The sequence below is a fragment of the Urocitellus parryii genome, unplaced genomic scaffold (assembly GCF_045843805.1).
Source record: "Urocitellus parryii isolate mUroPar1 unplaced genomic scaffold, mUroPar1.hap1 Scaffold_59, whole genome shotgun sequence".
Classification (NCBI taxonomy): domain Eukaryota; kingdom Metazoa; phylum Chordata; class Mammalia; order Rodentia; family Sciuridae; genus Urocitellus; species Urocitellus parryii.
The window spans coordinates 2966337-2988949 of record NW_027554094.1 but is presented as its reverse complement, the minus strand read 5'-3'; the positions used below and the strand labels follow the sequence as shown (position 1 = coordinate 2988949).

Here is a 22613-nt window from a genome sequence, read left to right as displayed (position 1 = left end):
TAAATAGAAACCAGGTTATTTTAGGTATTCTTGACCTACTCGGCTTTCCAAAAATAAATGTGATGACGACTGTATCCCAGAGGGTTCATTTGAAGGAGTTGCCTTATGAAGATTCAAACTTCTAAAACTTTATTTTTAGAAAAGTTGGGAAAAAACAATATAAAGGGCTTGCCCAGGAGTTTTATTTTCTTGATTATGAGGAAGCTTGGTTTTTGTAAAACTTCTTCTAAGAGAAATGATTTGTTTTCATAGTTACTTGACTTTTTTTTTATACCTTGCTCTTCATAAGTGAAAATGAATCTAATCATGAAAGCCAGCAGGTCACTGAGAGATGGAGTCCACAGAAAGTGGACGAGCGGGAGGTCTCCCGGGAGCAGGCGTGGTTTCTGCGCACTGTGCAGCTAAGGAGGGGAGGGCAGGGGAGGACAGGGGAGGGGAGCATATGCATCAGAAGCTGTGGGTGCCCCTCTGTAGAGAGCTGTCCCTTGGCCATGGCCTTGCACCGTGGCCTGACCCTACACTCTTTAGCCACAGTTTGGTGTAGGATTTCCTCTGTGAGATATGTTAGGGTTTTGGGAGGCTGTGTTATTACAGGTCAAGCACATCTTACCTGAAACACTCGGATCAGAAGTATTTCTGACTTTTTCAGATTTTGAAATAGTTACATATACTTCATGAAATATCTTGGGGATGAATCCTAACAAAATTCATGTATGTTTCTTTTTTTTATGTATGTTTCTTAAACACCTTATGTACCAGAAGGTCATCTTGTTAATCAGTTCTCCATTAGCTGTACAGATGCCTGAGACAGTCAACTCATAAAAAGGAAAGTTTTATTTTGGCTTATAGTTTTGGTCCATGATTGACTAGTGTTATGGCTCTGGGCCTGTGGGAAGGCAGCACATCATGTGACACTGCATGCACCATGGCCTCAGAGTGGATAAAAAATGTGCCCCCACTTACCAGAACACCTCCCACTAGGCCCACATCTTCCAGTAGCCCCAAGCTGAGAACAGTCCATGAAAACAGGGCCTTGGGGAGCCACTCCAGATCCAGGTGGTAGCAGCAGTTTTCTACAGTGATTCTGCATGTCTGCATTTTTACTGCAACCTGTCATGTGTGGAATTTTCTACTTGTGGTGTCATGTCAGTGTTCAAAAAGTTTCAGATTTCGGGGGCATTTTGGATTTTTGGATGAGGGATGCTTGACCTCTGTTATTGTTATCATTTTGCAATATTTTGGCTCTTGTTCCTATTACAGCTTTGAGATAGGCTGGACACAGGCATTCTGAGCTTTAAGTATTTAGGGACTCCCCCAACCCCAAGATTAACTGACAGAAACTCTAGGCTCAATGTTTGGAGCTGCAGGTGTGTATCCTTGTTCTTTGCCTAGGTGACAGCGTGGGTGGTTGCACCACAAAGGAAGAGGCTGCCTTAGAAGCCAGGGAACATTCAGAGTGCTCAGGTGGTTCAGCTGGAAGCCAGTGCCTGATGTGTCCGTCTTTGCGGTGGTGTCCTTCACTGTTAGCCTGCAGTTAATACTCGCTAGCCTCAGTGCTGCCTGGGGGCTCATGGACCATAGGAACAGTTTGTTCCACTCGGCGTGTCCCCATTTTGCTGACCTTGGATTACCATATAGTGGAGAAGAGATAACCCAGTAGTTTGAAGTTTATGGAGGCCTATCTTCTTCTTTTTTTAAAATTTTATATATATATATATATATATATATATATATATATATATATATATACACACACACACACACACACACACACACACATACATACATACATACACATACACATACATATGAGTTGTAGTTGGACACAATACCTTTATTTTATTTACTTATTTTTATGTGGTGCTGAGGATCGAACCCAGTGCCTCTCACATGCCCGGCAAGCGCTCTACTGCTGAGCCACAACACCAGCCCGAGGCCTATCTTCTTAACGTTCCTGCTCGTATTATTGTTTTTCAGAGACGTGACTGGAGTGGGGGTCTCGCTGCTGGCCGAGCACAGTGACCCTGTAGATGCTGCTATTGCGATGTGGAGAGAGCAGATGCTTGAGGGATGCAGGGATCCCTGCAGAGCTGTGCACAGTGGAGACCCCGAATGGGAAGCAATAGGGCCAGCCAGCTGGCAACAGGGCAGGCCCCAAATCGGTTACTTCCATATGGCTACGTCCTGTTCAGTCTTAGAAAATGCTGAGAATTGGTAATAAAAGGAAAGCGCTTGTACGGTATTTTAAGTCAAAAGCAGGATATAGAATTGAATACACTATCACTTCAAGTAGAGATGAAAGTCATGCAGAGAAGACTGGAATGAAGTCGACCAAAAGTTGGTAATTTTTTTTTTCTGAGTGTGGGATTAAATTTTTTTTTTACTTTTTATATAATTTTAGTTTGTTTCTAAGTGTTCTGTGGTACCTAGTCCTTAATAAGCAGGAAAAAAAAATGTTTTAAAAATCACTTCTTTTTTACTGCAGACTCTGAGGTGGACAGCAGCGCTCTTGGCAATGTCAGGAGGTGGGTTGGCTCCCATGTGTTCTCAAGGATCAGGGTGTGGGGTTCACTTAATAAAAGATCCATTGTGTGCAGGCATGGCTGATTTCCATGTTAGTGCTGGAATTTTAAATGTAAAATGCAGATTAAAATTTGCTATTCTTCCATGTATCTGGGATTATCTCTTGTTACTCAGGAACCAGCAAGTAGTTTATATTATTTTAAATTATGCTCATTCGTTCAGACTATAGTTAGGCAGCTTATCTTTTAAAATACTTTAATGTGCCTTTGGAAACTATTTTATTGGCTATATTAGCTAGTGGATCCACTCATTAAGAGATTGGAGAATTACATTAATTAATAGCTTTATTAATTAATAGATCAGATAATTACTAAAGAACCAAAAGGCTTCAGTTGGCACAGTCAGCCAGCAAGTGAGTCCTGCCGTTCTAAGACCGTGAAACCCTCCAGCCCCAGACCTTAACCTCGGCCACCCTGGCCACGAAGACCAAGATCTTCTGCCAGCCCCTGTGCTAGCCTAACTTAACACTGAGCTTCAGAACAATTCTCATAACTACTGCTGTTGATTGGACTTTGCAATAGCAATTTTGGACGTGTTGGCGCATTTCACCTCTCCACACTTCCACGTGGCAGGTGTTATTGTGCTCTTTTTATAGAAGAAAAAGCGGCCTCCAGGAGGCCTGGATAATTTGTCCCAGTTGCTCAGCTGGCTGGGGACAACCCTAGGCAGCACCTCCAGGAATTCTTTTTGCCAGGGGGCTGCTTCCTTATGCAGGTGTCTTAGCAATAGAACTCAAAATTAGCATGAATCAAATCAAACCAAATAGTTAAGAAATGAATAGCTGCATGGCTGGAAATAAGAATTTTATCCACCAAGATTTAATTTTATTTGCAAAGTATTTCCAATATAATAGACCACATTCAGCACGCCCTTGTGTAGAAATATTATGCTATGGTCTCTCCCCAGGCTTTATTAGGTAGGTACAACTAACAAATTCAATACTTGGGGATATTCACCCTCATGGAATCAATGAATAATTAACTTAGTTCTTTATCCTGGTTAACCAATTTCAGGGAGCAAATGGCCTTTTCTATCTCTCTCGTCTATGCATGTTCTCCATATCTTTCTCCTCACAAAATGGTGAATTACAGGGGGAGAATTTCTCTCCTTTAGCTAGAAGACCCTGTTTCTTTCACTTTCTCAATAGTTGCCCTGCCAGGCTTAGTAGGTTTTTTGCACTGTTTATAGAAAACATTGAGTATGTTCCTAACTCTTCAGAGGTCAAGATTGTTCTTAAACTTTGTAACACGAAAATGTTCAAATGTACACAGAAGCGGGACAGCACCTCTGCCCGCCTCCTCAGGGACTCCCTCCACTGCTCTCCGTGGTGGGTCACCTAAAAGCAAACCCAAGACCAGTGTCACTTGATTCACAGCACGTCAGTATGTCTCTCCAGGCTACAAGGACTCTTCCCTAAGTCTGTAAATTACTGATCCTAGTAACCGTTAAACACTGACAGTTCCTTTACATCCTCTAATATCAAGTCAGCCTTCATGTTCCCTAATTACCTGATCCATTCCTTTAACAGCAGATTTTTAAATTTTGTTTAATATGAGATGCATTTCACTTATCGTATTGGTTTTTAATATTCACAGAAATCTTGATATCACCCAGGTAGGAACCCGCCCTCCTCCACAGTCATTTCCAGTGGCTCCTCTTGTAGCTTGCAGCCACACCATTGTCCCTGTGGGTCCTCCCATTCTCCAGGGGTCTTCTGTAAACAGGATCCTACAGTGCGAGGGCTGTCACCACTGTCTTCCCTCACTTAACATAACCCTTCCAAGGTGCATCCATGTTGTAACATATCTATTACGTATTTATTCACTTTTATTTTTTTCAGTGCTTACTAGGCTAGCACTCTACCACTGAGCTATATCCCCAGCCCCCATCGTTCCTTTTTATTGCTGAATAATATTTCTACTAAATGCAACATTTTGTTTATCCTTGCATCAGTTGATGGACATTTAGGTTGTTAACAAATGACATGAATTCAATTCATTAGTGTCTATTTTCCACATATTTTTATTATTTTGAATTTTTAATGTTACAGCATTCTTGCACAACTATACCCACCCCTCAGAATTCAGATTAAAAAATGGTACAATGGAGAGCCTCATCCACCTGTTGATCAATATATTAAAACTCAACTTATGCATTTAGATCATTTAAATTTTGGGGGAAGGAGGTACCAGGAATTGAACCTAGGGGCCTTCAATCACTGAGCCACATCCCCAGATCTTTTTAGTATTTTACTTTAGTATTTTACGGGGTCTCACAGAATTGCTTAGGGCTTCACTAAGTTGCTGAGTCTGGCTTTGAACTTGCAATTCTCCTTCCTCAGCCTCCTGAGCTGTTGGGATCACCATGCAAAGCTCATTTAAAAATATATATTTTTTAATGATGTAAGAAGCCAGGCATGGTGGCACATAACTGTAATTCCAGCAGCTCAGGAAGCTGAGGCAGGACAATCACCAGGTTGAGGCTCTAAGCAACTTATGGAGACCCTGACTCAAAATAAAAAATAATTAGGGCTGGGCTGTGACTGAGTGGTAAAGTGCCTCTGGGTTCAATCCCTGGTACCAATAAATAAATAAGAGTTAGGGGTTCAAGCCTGCTTTACATCTTCAGGTTTGTGGGGCAGTGAGCACCAGGTACCCTCCTCTGTGCTTTGCCCTGTTCACAAGGGCGTGTCCAGAGGCCTGCAGGGCAGTGCTGGGAGTTTCTAGAGCTGCCTAGAGCTCCACATGGGGTTGGGACATGGCTTACTCAGCCAGTGTCGTGCGGTCTTACTTACAAATAGCTCTGCCGTGCTTGGCCTTGTGCAGAGGGTGTTTTATATTTTGGCCAGGACGGCTTTAGGATAGATTCCTAGAAGTGGGGTTGCTGGGCGGGAGGACAAATGCTTCTGTGATTTTGCTAGGTCCTGGTGGAGGTGATGACAGGAATCTTCCCTAGCACTCAGCAATCATCTATTTTGTTTTGCAATTTAGCAAAACCAGGTTGCCTTCTCCTATTCCAAACATGGACATCTTTTAGATTTTGAAATAGATATTTAGGAATTCTTCCTTTCTTTTCTTTTCTTTTTTGGCAGTACTAGAGATGGAACCAAGGGCCTTATGCATGCTAGGCAAGTGCTCTACCATTGAACTTCCTTCCCAGCTCTTTTTATTTTATTTATATCCTCTGCCTCAGCCTCCCAAGTACTGGGGATTACAGATGTGGCCCACCTGGCCTAGTGATAATTAGGGATTCCTGATGCTTAATGGTCAAATGTACTAAATTAAACTTCAGATTTCCACATATAATCATAGACAAAATAATATTTTGTATAATTACATTTATTTCTCAATCTAATGGGAAGTTGTAGGTACCAGATATTATACACAGAGTTATGAATATCATGTAAGGTAAAGGGATTGGTTGATCTTTAGATTGATACTTAATCCCATAATAATATGCTTTAGTAGGTTTGACTAGCTTATACTGGAAATTCTGTATTTACAGCAACTGCGATTTTGAAAATATATCATCATGATTAGTACCTCTTGAAATCTAGATATCCCAAAACTCCCATTAAGAAAGATGAGAGGAGAAATGTCACTCCCGGCTCGGGGAGTGTTTCCGTTGCTGCCATCCTGGACGTGCTTTAGTTAGAGCCAGAGATCTTTCAGTCTCCTAACTCGAGTGCGACTGCAGGGAATTTGACCCCGGGTGGTTGGTGACACTGTCGGTCAGCGTGGGGCGCATCAGGAAACCACCGGCCACACATGCTCTGCCTCTTGCTCTGGCTGCTGTCCCTCAGGCCTCTCAGACCTGACAGTCTGCCAGCGGGAAGGGATGCAGCATGCTCAACTGCAAGCCTCAGATGTCACTTGACAGAGGCTCTTCTCACCTGTGAAGGGGCATGGACTGCAGAGCAGGAAATTCCCTAAGCAACATTTAGATGGAAGCCTTTCCCCTGTAGGCAAGGAAAGCAGGGCCCAGGGGGCCTCACCTGTGGTCACACTGCCAGTGGGAGACATAGCAGGCACCAGCACCCTGGTTCCTGACCTTACACCTGAGTCCCCTCCCTGCTCTGCCTCCTGCGTCCCTTTGCCTGGCATCAAAGGGAGCACTTCTCTGAATGTGATTGGCCATGGCTGCTACACTTCCCTGCTGTCCTCGTGGTCCAGGCGGAACCTGTTCAGTGGAAGCTCCATCAACCAGCTTTGCACTGCTGTGCCAAATGCTACTGGTGACCTGCTTACAGGAGGAAAGGTTTACTTTGCTCCTGGTTTCAGAGGTTTCAGTCCACGGTCACTTGGCCCATTGCCTTGGGCTGTGGTGAGGCAGAGCATCACAGAGTGAGCACGTGCTGCAGGGAGCTGCTCACCTCAAGGTGGCCCAAGGTGGTCGGCAGGCAAAGAGAGAGCAAAAAGAGGTCAGGTCACAATGTCCTTGTAAGGGGATGCCCCCAGTGACCTGCTTCCTTCTGCTGCTGGACCCCACCTTCCAAAGGTCCCACCTCCCTCAGCACCACAGGCTGTGACCAGGCCCTCAGCAGTGGGCTCCTAAGTCCGTGCTGTCTGGAGGGCAGCTGCCCTTCCTTCCCCTAAGGGAGAATGCGAAGGGCTTCAGAGCCTGAGGCTTTTGTGATTTGGTGACAGAAAAGGAGCCTGGAGAGACATCACGTGCAGAATCGGGGTTCAGTGCACTGTTGGAGCTGGGGTGATGCTGGTGTGGGAGAGGCCAGTGGTGTCACACGTGGGGAGTGTGGCTGGAAGTGATCTTGCCAGTGCGGGAGCTTCCCAGCCTCATCCCAAGGGTGCTCCCTGGCCCTCCCTCCCTTCTCCCTCTATCCTTCCCTGATTTCTCAGCCCAGCTCCAGTAGTTCTGTCTACTTCTGATGCTACTCTGGTAGATTTTAAGGTAAAATTTCTTATACGCCGTGCAGCGTGCACTTAGTTTTCATTACACAGGCTTTTAAAATCCTATTTCTGCTTTAGGGAGAAGGGCAATGCTAGGTTATTATGAGGCTGAATTTGAACTATAATTCAAGAAGGAACGAGCAGCCAGGTGTGGAGGAGCACGCCTGCAAGCCCAGCCCTCGGGGGGCGGGGGGGAGGGCAGGCCAGCCTTCCTTCTCCTGAGACCTGGTTGTAAAGTGGGAGTCAGGCCAGGCCTCAGTGCTGGTCAGGAGACGCGGTGTGCTCCACGCTGCTGACCCTGCCCAGCTCCAGGCGCTTGGGGACTGCTGTCGTTCCAGCGGTTGCATTTTGCCTGGACTGACCACCTGTAGCAGGTGTAGCAGCAGGCTCCAAAGGGCCCAGGAGTGTGGGAGGCCATCCTCGCATGTGATTTGAGTTACCTCCCTGGCTGGGAGAGAGGCGCTTAGACACAGCCGTGTCAGAGCCTTTCCCACCCTGTCCCAGGTACGAGGGCTTGTCCGTGCAGAGGCGTGCCTGGCCACTGCCCCGAAGACCCAATAGCTGGCCCTGACCTTGGGATGCTGCCCCCCTTAACCTTCATTGGATGGGATTTTCCCTGGAATTTTTTGTTCCCCAATAAAAGCTCACTCCCTGGCATGCACTCCCTCTCTCGCTAGTCTCTTCTGTAAACCTCTCCACCGCATTAGGTGGCTGGAGGTGGGAGCTAGGAGAAGCCGTCCCGGAGCTGGGAATAAAAGTAAACGAGAGTCTGCCTCTTTAATTTAAAACTCACTAGCAATTTTTTATGCATCGAACCTTCTTTTATGAAGCTCGCGCTGGTTGCCTGGCAGACAGGAGTGTTGCTGGGGTGTTCTGACCAGAGCTGTAAGGAGACTGGATTGGACAGAAGCAGATGGCGGGAGATGTGCTGGTTCTGGAAGGCTGAGAGGGGAGACTCAGAGAGAGCAACAGTGGGGACAAAAAGAACTGTGCCACCAAAGCCCACTTATTCTCTGGGCCCAAATCAAGGTGTCAGCAGGTAGTTCCTTCTGTACTCCAAGGGAGCACTGCTGTATTCAGCGCTCCTCAGCTGGAGACACATCATGCTGGTCCCTGCCTCTTCACACAGCCTTCCCCTGGGCATCCACACATGGCCTTCTTGCGAGGGAACTCTCACTGTGTTTAGGGACCACTCAATCCAATGGTTTCATCTGGCTCCCTACCTTGATAACACCTGCAAAGGCCTAGTTTCCAAATACAGCCATATTCTGAGGTTCCCAGTGGATGCAAATTTGGTATATCCAAATTAGGAGCTCAGTATGTATATTCATATATATATATATATATATATATATATATATATATATATATATATAATTTTTTAGTTGTAGATGGACACAATATCTTTATTTGTTTTTATGTGGTGCTGAGGATCGAACCCAGGGCCTCCCATGTGCTAGGCAAGCGCTCTAATGCTGAGCTATAACTGGCCACTGTGTATTCTTAAAGAATGGATGAGACTGAAAGGTGGGTAGGGCCGAGAGAGGAGGCTGAGATGAGGCGGACAGCAGGAAGGAGAGCAGATGTGAGAGAGACTGAATTCTTGGATGGGAGCCACGACGTGTCTACTGAGGAGGGCATTAAAATAACAAGGGAGTATGTCCCTCTACCTCAGCACTAGAAGGTATTTTAAAATTGGAATTTTGTGTGGAATTGTCATGGGTAGTTTGGAGACCTAAATTTAAGGCAGATTTAATTTTGTGATTAACAAGTAAATCATGCTAGTGTTTTGAAATGAACTTTTATTTTAGAATAGCTTATATTTACCGAAGGGTTGCAGGGGCAGGCAGTCCCCTGGACCCTGTGCCAGTGACCTTCTTGCTCACGATTCTCTGGGGCCGCTGTTGGTACAGTGTTAATGAAAGCCCATCCTCTGTCAGATTCCTCACTGCCCCTGCCCTTGCTGTGTCCCAGGAACCCATCCATCCAGGACACCATGTTGCTTAGTCATCTGTCTCCGAAGGCCCTGCTAGACTGACGGGCCCCCTGTTTTGATGACTGGGCAGTTTGGGGGAATTCTGGTCAGGGCGTCCCTTGGCCTTCAGTGTAGGGGGCTGCCTTCTGCACTCCTGGTTAGCCTCGGGTTGTGGTTTCAGGCAGGAAGACCATGGCGAGTGTCACTCTCTTCCCATATCCTGCCGGGGTACAGGTCCTGGGCATGACTCACCTCTGCCCTTATTGACCACCTTGTGAGGGGTCAGGCTTTCCCTGCTCCACCTTGTGTCCTATTTGGAAGGAAGTCACTGGGCCACCCACACTGAAGGAGTGGGAGTTGAGCCCTGCCTTCTGGAGGGAGTACCTATAAAAGTCAAGAACATGGACATTGTCATTCTGCCTGGGGGTGTCCCCGTTTATTTATTCATGCAACCATTTATTTATTTGATTTTATTTTTTGGGCGGGGTGAGTGCAGTCATTTATTTTTCAGTCTGTGCTTATGAATACCTACACTGCGCTTTGGTTACAATCCAGCGCTCTGTTCCAGCTTTGGCCACTGAGAACTTTCAGTTGGCTCCTGTATCCCTTTGGCCTGCCCCCTCAATCCCGGGTTTGGGAGTTCTCTGTCACTGAGTGTTTCTCTCCTTATCTCCCCCTTGCCTATCTGTCACTCATCTCCACCAGTGAGAGACCCTGCTCCTACCATCACCACTGCCTCCCAGGGCTGGTCACCACCAGCACACCGTGCTCTGCACAGTTCCTCTGTCTTTGTCTTCCAGTCTCTTCTGACCTCTAGAGTTTCCAGGTGGTCACTTCCCCTCACCCTGCTCAGCGGGGTTGTGGCATGCATTTGCAGTAGGGTTGGGCTGTAGGTGTGGCAGAGCACTTGCCTAGCCTCCAGGAGGTCCTGGGCTCAATCCTCAGTGCTGGGCTCAATCCTCAGTGCTCGTAATGCAGGTACATTCTTGTTTGCAATCTGCATTCCGTCACAGGTCCCTATCTTCACTTTGGATTTTAGTTGGTTACATCCAGTTCCACTCTTGGTGGGTCTCTGGGTTTTCACAAGGCGTGGTGCATATATCCACCACCACAGCATCACAGAATAACCTAGAACGTCTCCTGCTCGACCCCACACCAGCCTCAGCCAATGTGCCCTTCCAGAATGTCATGTGAATGGAATGACACAAACTCCCAGGGTGGCTCACTCAGCCACGCTATTGGTACCTTGGTTTGTCCCTTTTAAATCCCAAGTCATGTCCACTCTGTGACGAGAGCACTTTGTTTCTCTGTTTACCTGTCTAGGGGAATCTTGATTGCTTCCAGTTTATGACAGTCACAAATGAAGCTGCTCTTTGTTTAAAATGCCAAAATTCAGACCAAAGAAAGATTTTTACAGATTCAAGAGAGAAGCACCAAGTCATTGGTAAAAGGTAACACATCTGGATAACTCAAAGGGCCAGAAGGACATGCAATAATATATTTCAAGCATTAAAACAGAAATACTATAGTGGCACCTCCTCATACACAAATGCATCTTCATTAAGCTTCTCCACAGACCCTCACCATAATTGTTCTTGTTTACAATGTATCAGCAAAGATCTCTACAAAATGGCTCAAATGTGGTTACACTCCCTATTTCTTTTTGATCTGCTCTGACTTGCAGAAACTAAATCTACCCCTGGGTTTCTTGTGGGACGAGGTGGTGGCCATTGGGTCAGAAAAGTGAGCAATTTATTTCCTCCTTTTCCTGCTTTTTTCTCCTCCCTTTAATTTTCCGAAAGGACACAGCTATGGGTCGCAAGAAGAAGAATTAGCTGAAGCCGTGGTGCTGGTATTGTAATAGAGATTTGATGATGAGAAGATCCTTATACAGCACAAAAAGGAAAAGCATTTTAAATGCCATATATGTCATAAGAAATTGTATACAGGACCTGGCTTAGCTATTCATTGCATGCAGGTTCATAAAGAGACAATAGATGCTGTAAGGAATGCAATACCTGGGAGAACATACATAGAGTTGGAAATATACGGTATGGAAGGTATTCTAGAAAAAGATATGGATGAAAGATGACAACTTCTTGAACAGAAAACACAAGAGAGTAAAAAAAAAGAGGCAACAGGATGATTCTGATGAGTATGATGATGATGACTCTGCAGCCTCAACTTCATTTCAACCACAGTCTGTTCAACCTCAGCAAGGTTATATCCCTCCAATGGCTCAGCCAGGACTGCCACCAGTTCCAGGATCACCAGGAATGCCTCCAGGCAAGCCTCCACTGATGCCAGGTGTTCCTCCTCTGATGCCAGGTATGCCACCAGTTATGCCAGGCATGCCACCTGGATTGCATCATCAGAGAAAATACACCCAGTCATTTTGTGGTGAAAACATAATGATGCCAATGGGTGGAATGATGCCACCTGAACCAGGAATACCACCTCTTATGCCTGGTATGCCACCAGGTATGCCCCCCCCCCGTTCCCTGTCCTGGAATTCCTCCAATGACTCAAGCACAGGCTGTGTCAGCACCAGGTATTCTTAATAGGCCACCTGCACCAACAGCAACAGTACCTGCTCCACAGCCTCCAGTAACTAAGCCTCTTTTCCCCAGTGCTGGACAGATGGGGACACCTGTAATAAGCTCAAGTATAGCTTCATCCAATTCATAAAGTCTTTCTGCATCTTCTAAAGCTCTGTTTCCTAGCACAGCACAAGCTCAGGCAGCTGTGCAAGGACCTGTTGGTACAGATATCAAGCCCTTAAATAGCACCCCTGCAAAAACTACAGAACCCCCAAAGTCTACATTCCCTGGTTATACACAGTCTACAGCTTCAACCACTAGGGCAACAAATAGTACTGCAGCAAAACCAGCAGCTTCAATAACAAGTAAGCTTGCTACACCTACAACCACCAGTGCAACCAGTAAGTTGATCCATCCAGATGAGGATTTATCACTGGAAGAGAGAAGGGCACAGTTACATAATTATCAGCATAATCTTCCTCGATTAGGACAGGCCCCAATCAGTAATCCACCAGTTGGACCAATTGGAGGTATGATGCCACCACAGCCAGGCATCCCACAGCAGCAAGGAATGAGACCCCCAATGCCACCTCATGGTCAGTATGGTGGTCATCATCAAGGCATGCCAGGTTACCTTCCTGGTGCTATGCCACCATATGGGCAGGGACCAACAATGGTACCCACTAACCAAGGTGGGCCTCCTCAACCTCCAATGGGAATGAGACCTCCTGTAATGTTGCAAGGTGTGCTGTTTATATAGCCGAGCTTCCGTCAATAAGGCTTCATTGTGACTTTAACAAACATTATCTTCCCACATACCAGGAAGTATTGTAAATTTATTTCACATAGGAAAAATTATTTGGAATAATAAAGCAGGAACTTTTCCTGAGGTTGCAATTTATACTGCATGGCTTCTTTTTCATGTTTCGTCTAGGTTTTTAGAAGTGAAGTATAGTAAATTTGGATTGTTAAATTGTGAAGGCGCTGGAATTACATGAACATACCACCTTAATAAAGGCAAGTTCTGTAAGCTTACATTGCTATTTGTAAAGTTATGCATTCACAGCATTTCAGATGCTGTTGGACTTCATGTCCCCAACCTAGTTTGGTGAGGGCTGTTTCCAAGTACCTGTACATTGGAAGTCTGAATGTGTAACAATACTTAATGTATTTAGAGTTCCTCATGTTGCAGGGTTTAAGAAATCTGACCCACGAAGGTCATGTGACTTTTCTGTACTGTTAAACTTCATTGTAATAAAGAGAGAAAAAAGTATGCCTTTTTATTTATAACCCAGCTGTGGACCACTGCCTGAAAGGTTTGTACAGATGCATGCCACAGTAGATGTCCACATAATAAAATTCATAGTTATCAATGCAGTTTTGATACATTATTGAATTCTGTCCTTTGAATAGTAGATTGTTTCTTAGCTGCATGTTTTAAACTGAACAGTTTATATAGAATTGTATGTTGATATTTCCATTAAATATACATATTAATTATTATGCAATAGGTTTGAAATCTTCATATTGTCACCTTTCCACACCCTTGGGTGTCATCAGATCTCATAGATATTTAAAATATATAAGCCTTAATAGTTCTTCCATGAGCTATTTAGAGCCTACTGCCAGACCGATTAATTTCATGCTGATTATTTTTGAGATTTCAGTACTGCATGGACCTCAGAAGCTTTTCAGGTACAAACTTCTAGAAGCTTAGGTGCATGTAGTAATAGCTACTTATGTTGTTAATGGGTTGTTATATGTTATTCTAAGTGTACTACTGTGCCTCTTGGGGTACTTTGATGGTAATTGGTGGACTGACAATTTTTAAATATATTAGGTTCCTGGAAGGTAACATTATTTATTTGATTAGATGGATACCTTCTGTTATTAAGCCTACTTGGCTTTGCTGTTTTTATCCTTGGCAAATTTGAATATTATTGTGTTCTAATAGAGAACTTTTCTGTAGAGATAACTGCCATTATTCAGTATTTTGTGTTACAAATCTTTTATAATAATAGCCCTTGTTGGACTTTTTGTTTTTCCTGATATCTTTAAGTATCAAATAATCCACAAAGTAATTATCAATGAATACAAGTGGAGTTTCTCTAATTGTAAGGCTTCTAAAAAGTGAGTATTTCTTAAAATAACTTTGAGGTTATGGGAAAAATGTTAAAAAATAAAGTTTTAAGGCAAAAAGGCTTTAACTTTGTAGGAAAATATATTTAAATGTTTACTCATTACAGAAGAGTTTGTATTTAAGTGAATAATTTCAAGTATTTTAAAGCTGAATGGTTTTTAAAATCTGGTGTTGTGCTCTTCTGATATAGCTTCTGTACTCTGGTACCATTGAGGTGCAAAAAATTCCATACTTTGAAAAGACAGAATCCATTTATCACCATGAAAGCTTTTGCCAGTCCCACAATCCTTTCCACTGTTTGCATAGCTAAATTGTTTTGTAATATGCATAAGTTTTTTTTAGATTTGGTCACTTGTTTTTCATACTTCCAAAGAAACAAACTTTGTTGAAAAGTATTTAAGGTAAAAGTGGCCTGATTAAGAATGATTAATCATTTATAATGATTAAATAGGAAATGTTCTCCCAAATCAGTGTCAATAAAGGATTTCATGTACAGATTTATCCACAAACTTTATAAGAGTTGGTAGACCTTTATAAAAATTGTGTAAAGCTTTATGTGCATTTTATGAGAAGACCAATATTTTATAGCAAAGTTTATTGTTCTCTGGGGTCCAAAGGGATAAAAAAATTTAAACAAGTGATAAAATTCTAATGAACAATTAATTGATAGTGTTATGCATGGCATTTAAGAACTAAGTACATTATCTTTCCTGTACCTTGTAAGTTATGTGGCTCATAGGTGATGCCCATTTAGTGTATGTAATCTGTAATTTTCATGCACCTAAAGATGATTAAGCTTCTAGAAAATACCTTTTACCTAACTGCTTCTGGGGTCCTTAATGTGGTTGAATCATGAGTGGGACAAATTATGTTGAAATAACTCTTTTGACTTGTGCTTCTTTAAGTAGTAGATAAAGTTGAGTCAAATTGAATTTTAACTGTCCTACTTTGGGGATTTGATAAATTCAGGCAGGCACTGTAATTGCCATTATTGAGGAAGTTATAAGATTAATAGAACTGCAGTTTTGGCTCTTTCATCTACTCCTCTTATCACCCTTTGTAGAAAAGCAAAAACAATGTTTTGTCTGGCACTAGTTTCTATTTTATAAGATTTACAACTGATGATAGTAACAAGGCTGGCAAATGAGGATCAATTTTTGAGAGACTGCTGGAATTATTTCATTTGAATTTGTGTTTTAGAAATCTCTCACAATGTTTGCCATTAGATATGGGAGAATACCTATTCCATTGATCAAGTTATGTGTTGAACTCAGTTTAATTAAACTTATATAGGGGAAAATTCCCTTTCCCTAGGAAAAAACAAATATGGGCTTAAAATGGAATTGTAGTAGATAAAAGAGCTGCTCTTTTCTCCTATTCTTGCTTGATCATTGGATTTTTTTAAAAAAATAATGCATGTATTTTAAATTAATTGGGTAATGTTTTTCTAAAATTAAAATTTTCTTCTTCCTATAGCCCTGCCATAGGCTGAGGCTGAGTCTCAGTGTTGCCCTGTTCAGTCTGAGGCAAGTAGGATTTATTTTATTCCTTATAGGGGCTTTCACAGCTTTATGGCTGTTGGATATTTATGTCCCCAAACTTGCAGCAAGTTTGGTGAAGGCCCCTAAATTTAATTAAACTTAGGATTTTTATAATCTTTGGGCAGAGAAGGCTTTATATTAATATTCACATTTGACTGTGGTGTAAACAAACAAAAACAAAGTATTTTATATTACATTAACAGCCTCAGTAAAGTTTATATTATTGTATAGAACCTCAGTAAATTGACAATTTGACATTCTTAATTTGGAGCCATGAAATGTTTCTTTCAAAATTTTCACTTTCATTTCTAGGAAAATCTTACTGGTTATACTCTCCCCAAACTATTAAATTTAACCTCAAGGATAAGTTAATTATTGGAACTGCCACAGGGTACTGATATATGTTATTAATCTTAAGCTTATACATTGACATCAAGGTTTGAAAGGACATCTGGAGATGTTTGTGATTTTTAATATTTTCAGATGTCACCACATTAGAGCAAATGTTAATGTAGTGCCCTGTGAAGAGTGGGAAGGTTGTATGTGTTTGTGTGCTTGTGTGGTATGTACGGGTGTAGAGTACATGTGTGATAGAAGAAAAGGGTTTGAGTGTTACAGACCTGTCAACCTGGATAGTTTACTAATTTTTAGGAAACCAAACTAAAATTGGATCGTGTGGCAAAGTTACAACTATATTAAACTGGTTTTGAAAATGATTACTTCATAGTTCATACTCACTCTTAGTGAGCAGTGTTTTATGCAGTATGCAGAGATGAATAGTATCCACATTTGTTTCCAAGCAAGATTAGTTTTATTTGGTGAGAAAAGTTGTATGTCTATGTGTGTGTGTGTTATAGGGGATAAAGAGAAAATTGGAAGAGGGGCCAAAACAAACCTGGGTTATGTTTGTTCCTTCTTCTGTATTAAGACACCATCCTAGCCAGATAGCATTTCCTCTGAATGAGAGCAATTAACATATAGTATGATATAGACCTGTATTGTGTTTTTATTCTTGGAAACTTAAAAATCATTAAAAAGCAATTCAAATTTGGGGAAAAAAATTTACCCCTGGACTTAATGAATGCACTCTGCTTCTGTGGATTTATAATCTGTAAAATCCCTGACAGTTCTAAGAAATGAGACACCAGGTAACTTATGAGAACTCACAGAAAAAAATAACTTTCATGTAGACCCCTGCAAAAATGTATACCTTCAAGCTCCCCTGTCGACACCACTGGGTATAAAGCTCAACAAATGTCTGGACTCAGTATTCAGTGAGAGAATTTGTTTTAAGTGAAAGCTCCCTCTGGAGATGCTGCAGACAATAAACCTGCTTCCTGCTAATTCCTCTGGTGTCCAGTCTCATCTGTCTTACTTCAGTACTGCCAGTCTACACTGTGATCTGCATCAAAGTTATTCTTCAGAAATAAAGACTTTTCAAAACAAGAATAAACTAAAATAAACTATGACAACTAGGCTACCAGTGTAGGAGATTCACAATGGAATTTTATATACACAAGAAGAAGATTAAAATAAATCATTGGAGAATACAAAGAATGAATGTAACCAGAAGAGTGGATAAGCAAATGCGAATTAAGAGTGAACCCTCTATTATAAAGAAACACACCTCATTAACATTGGATTCACATCATGTTAATTATCAACTTAAAAGATATAGACTGAAATATTCAATTAACAAACAAGACCCAAATGTATGTGGTTTATAAGAAACACACCTGACTTGCAAAGTTGTTCACATAATAAAAGTGAAAAAATAGAGAGATATTCCATGTAAATGAAAGCCAAAAAAGTAGTAGCTATTTGTAAATGTGATAAAGGTGACTTCAAGCAACAATTACTCAAATGTAGCAAAGAAGGTCACTACATACTGCTAAAGGGAAAAATCCAACAAAAATAAAAACGTCTGTAAAATATTTACACGTGAATGGCATTGCAATCAATTTTATAAAAATAATTACTATTCAGTCTAAAGGGACAAATAGGCCCCAATAAAAAACATAAGTGTTGGTGAAGTTAATATTACTATCAAAAGTGACTGGTTAGGTGGACAAAACATCAATAACTGTCCTATATATCACTTTTACTTTATTTCATATCAACTTAATAGTTATCTACACACTATTTCATCAGAGAAGAACAGAACTCATAATTTTTTAGCATACAAAAAACTTCCTTTCTAATAGATCATATATTAGGATACAAAGCATGTCTTAGTAAATACAAAACTGAAATAATTCCCTCTAGCCCTTACCACATCACAATGGATTGCTATCAGAAAACAACACATACAGCCTTTTTAACAAGTGGGTCTGGGAAAAAATAGATACACACATTAAGAGAAAAAGTCAACTCAAGAGTGGATCAAAGATTTAGGAATTACACAAGAAACTCTACAACGGCTAGATAAAATTGTAAGGTGAACTTTTCAACACATTAACACAAGCATCAATTGCCCTAACAAAACTCGTAAAGCATAAGAAATAAAACCAAGAATCAATAAGTAGGATGGCATCAAATTAAAAACTTCTGAACACTAAAGGAAACAAATAAAAGCATAAAGACAGAACCTGCAGAATGGGAGATCTTTGCCACCTGATCCACAAATGCGTGTTAATATCCAGAATATATAAAGAACTCAAAAAACTTATTATAAAGCAATTAATAACTCACAGAATAAATTGAAAAAAAAACTAAAGAGATCGTTCTTAAAAGAACTACAAATGAACAATAAATATATTTAAAAAGTTCAACATCTCCAGCAGTTTGGGAAATACAAATAAAAACTACATTGAGATTTTACCTCACTCTCTATAGGATGGCAATTATCAAAAACTCAAGTAATAGTAACTGTTGATGAAGATGCAGAAGAAAAGTACACTTGTACATTGTTGGTGGGACTGCAAATTAGCACAAACACCTTGGAAAGCAATGAAGAGATTCCTCAAAACACCAGTAATGTATTACTCAACTCTCCCAGTCCTTGGTATATATTGAAAAGATTTAAAACCAGCACATTTTAGGAATGCAGCCCCATCAAATTTTATGGCAGCACAATTCAAAATAGAAAGGCTATCAAAAAGAAGCCTAGGTGCCAATCAACAGATTAATGTATAAAGAAAATGTGGCACATACATGTAATGCAGCTCTACTTAGTAAGTCATCAATAAAAAGAAATAATGGCATTTGATTGTAAATGAATGAAATTGGAAAATGTCCTGCTAAGTGAAATAACTCAGACTCAAGAAAGTCAAGGGTTGAATATTTTCCCTTATATTAAGAAGGTAGATAAAAATAAAGAAAAAATGGGGGATTCCATAAAAATAGAGAGGTCAGAGGAGTAGAGGAAGGAGATTTAAAGGGATGGAGGGACTGTCAAAGGAAGTGTGGTGAAATGAATCTGAAGAAATTTTCCTTTGTACACTTAGGAACATATCACACTGAATTTCACTTTGATGTATATCAATGATGTACTAATTAAAACAACTACAAATAAATACAAGAAAGAACAGTGGAGTAGATAACAGATAACAGAGGTAGGGAAGGGAGAATACTGGGAATTCAAACTGGAAAAATATATACCATGCTTGTATGATTATTGCAAAATGAACCCCAATATTACATGTGAAATAATTATCTAATTATAAAAGAAGCAAATAGTGAGTAGAACTACAGAAACTGCATGAATACTTGAAGAATCAATAATACAGTTGCACAATCAAAGGGTCACTGATGAAATCAGGGGTGGAAAAGTTTTAAATAGACCCAAGAACCACAAGAGAGTCAAAACACAACATCTCTATATTTATGGGACAAAGTAAAAGCAGTTATTTTTATTGCTTGTTTTTTATTTTATTTTACTGAGACATTGTATGTAAATATAATAGTGGGGTTCATTATACTATATACAGAAATGCACATGTCATATTTTGATAAATCTTACTGCACAGGAACTTTTCTTTCCCTCTGATGTCCCTTCACTAATCTACCAAAAGCAATTGTATGAGGGTAGTTTATAGCAATGGCTACCTCCATTAAAAATCTGAGATATTTCAAATTAAATACCTCATGAAGCATCCAAAGTCTAAGAAAAACTTCAGTAAATGAATTCTAAAACCAATACATGAAAGGAAATAATTAATGTCAGAGCCAAAATTATAAAATAATTAAAAAACATATTAATAATAAAACAAATAATTGGTTATTGAAATTGTGAATAAAATTGATAAACCCTTTGCCAAGGGAACTAAAAGAAAGAGAAAGAAGATTCAAGTGAATAAAGGTAAAAACAAAAACAGAAATATTAAAACAGACACCACTGAAATCCAGAAGATCTCTAGAGACTATAGGAAAACTTATTTGTCAATGAATTGGAAAATCTAGATTATTTTAAAAACTAAAATTGCAACAAAAATATCTAGAAGATATTTGTAAAATATGGCCTAAAATTTTTGAATCAAAGGGATAGAAAAAAAAAACCAAACAGCTCAATAACAAGCAATTAGGTTGAAGCAATAATAACAGGCCTCCAAGACCAAAGGTGAATGCATGGCTAAATTTTATCAGATATTTAAAGAAGAACTGATATTAGTCCTCCTATTACATGTAAGAGCAAAGGAAAGATTCTTCCAAAGCAATTCTGCAAAGTATTACCCTTACTGGAAAAGAGAATATGAACAGAACAAGGGAAAAAATTGATACCAATATCTTTGAGGAACATAGTATAAAAATCATAAAATCTTTACAAATCACATTTGACAACACATTACAAAATTACATACAGTGTCAGGCATGGTGGTATATGTCTACATTCTCAGATAGGCAGCAGGTTGTTGAGGAACACTGTAATTTCAAAGCCAGCCTGGGAAATTTAATGAGACCTGTATCAAAGTAAACAATAAAAGGTGCTGGAGATGTGGCTCAGTGGTACTGTGCCACATCCTGGTTTGAGACTCTAGTCACATAAAAACAAAAACAAAAAACATAAAAGCTGGTTTTGCTCCAGGATGATTCAATACATGCCAATCAATAAAACTAATGCACCACATATAGAATCAAGGGCAAAATTTTATGATCACTTAAGCAGCTGCAGGAAAAGCCTTTGATAAATTCAATCGCCCTTAATAACAAAGCCCGGAGAAACTAGAAATATGAGAAATTTATTATAAGATAATAAGGACCAAGTATATCAAGCCCAAAGCCAATAGTATAATGAAGAGGAACTGTTGGAGTCTGTAAACAAGTCAGGATGGCACCTGGCATTTTGCCAGAGAAATGTTAGAGTCTGTAAACAAGTCTGGATGGCGCCTGGAAAAATGCCAGAGGGAGTGGTTTGTGAAGTAAGGCCAGCGAACCATTAAATGTGGAGATTCCTTATTGGTTGACTGATGTATCTAGTTTATGCTAATTAAGATAAGCTGGGTGGAATGTATAAATACCTTTGTTGTCCTACAATAAAGGGCTTCTACTCCTGCTGTATCAATCTACACAAGTTCCTCGTCACCCCCCCCACCCCCGCTATTTTGCTGCAGCTGGAGTGCGGCAAGGAACATTTTCACTAAAATCGGAAAAGACAAAAATATTCATTGCTACCAATCTCACTAATCACAGTACTTAAAAGTTTAGACAAGAGAAAGAAATAAAAGAGATTCAAATAGGGAAGTTAAAATGTTAAATCATTTCTATATGCAAATGATATAGTCCTATTCTTAGAGGAACATAAATGATGTATCATGAAAATTCTACTTTTGATGAACGAATTCATCAGAGTAACAGGAAACAAAATAAATATATAAGAATAAAGTGTCTATACACCATAGCATACCTAGTGAGAACAAAGAAAGAGTAATAGCTCATTCAAATAGCTTTAAAAATAGCTAGGAATAACCCTCAAGAAGACAGTGAATGACCTCTTCAAGAAAAATTACATTTGATGAAAAAGGAAACTAAAGAAGAAAATAGGAATTAAAAAGACCTCCTATGTTCATGGAGAGGCAGAATTAATATTGTGAAAATGGACATAGTACCATAAATGAATTATATATTCCATGTATTCCCATTCAAATTCTAATGACATTTTTCACAAAAATTGGGAAAAAAAGAACTACTCCTAAATTTGTATGGGAGGAAAACAAACAAAAAAAGACTTAGACAAAGTGATGCTGATTATAAGACAAACAATGGATAAACAACAATGCCCAATTTCAAAATATAAAACACAGCCATGGTAATAAAAACCATGGCCCTGGTGTAAAGAAAGACTCATAGACCAATGGATAGAAGAAAATTCAGAGAGCAAAGTCACACAGATACAGTCATGTGATACTAGGCAAAGACACCAAAAACATATTTTGGCGGAAAGACAAAAGACATTTTAGAAATAGTGTTGGAAAAACTAGATATCCATATGTAAAAGAAGGAAATTAGATGCCTATTTTATAACACTATACAAGAGTTTATTCAAAAAGGACTAAAGACATATGTACCAGACTAGAAGGTTTACAAATGCTAGAAGAAAAAATATATGGAAAACACTTCAGTATGTAGGCAATGACTTCCTGAATAGAGCCCCCTACAGCTCAGAAAAAAAGAGCAACAATGGATAAGAGGGGGTGCATCAAACTGAAAAAATTCCTGCATAACAGTAAGAAGTGGTAGCCTCCAGAATTGGAGAAAAGAGTAGCTTTACTAGCTACTCTTCTGACAGAGGGTTAATAACCTGAAAATATTAATGCAAATATCTTAACACCAGAAACACAAAAACCTTTTCAATCAATGAGCAAATGCACAGTGAGTCCTCAAAATAAGAGATACAAAGGCCAACACTTCAGTGAAAAAAAAAAACCATAACATCTTTATCAATCAGGAAAATGCAGATCAAAACAACAAGCTCCCATTTTCCACAATTCA

The 22613-nt window shown here is 40.2% G+C and overlaps 1 pseudogene; it reads left to right on the top strand.

Moving 5' to 3' along the window:
• Window positions 1-11198: 11198 nt before the first annotated feature.
• LOC144252803 (BUB3-interacting and GLEBS motif-containing protein ZNF207-like) lies at window positions 11199-12765 on the top strand (annotated as a pseudogene).
• The last annotated feature ends 9848 nt before the right edge of the window (window positions 12766-22613 follow it).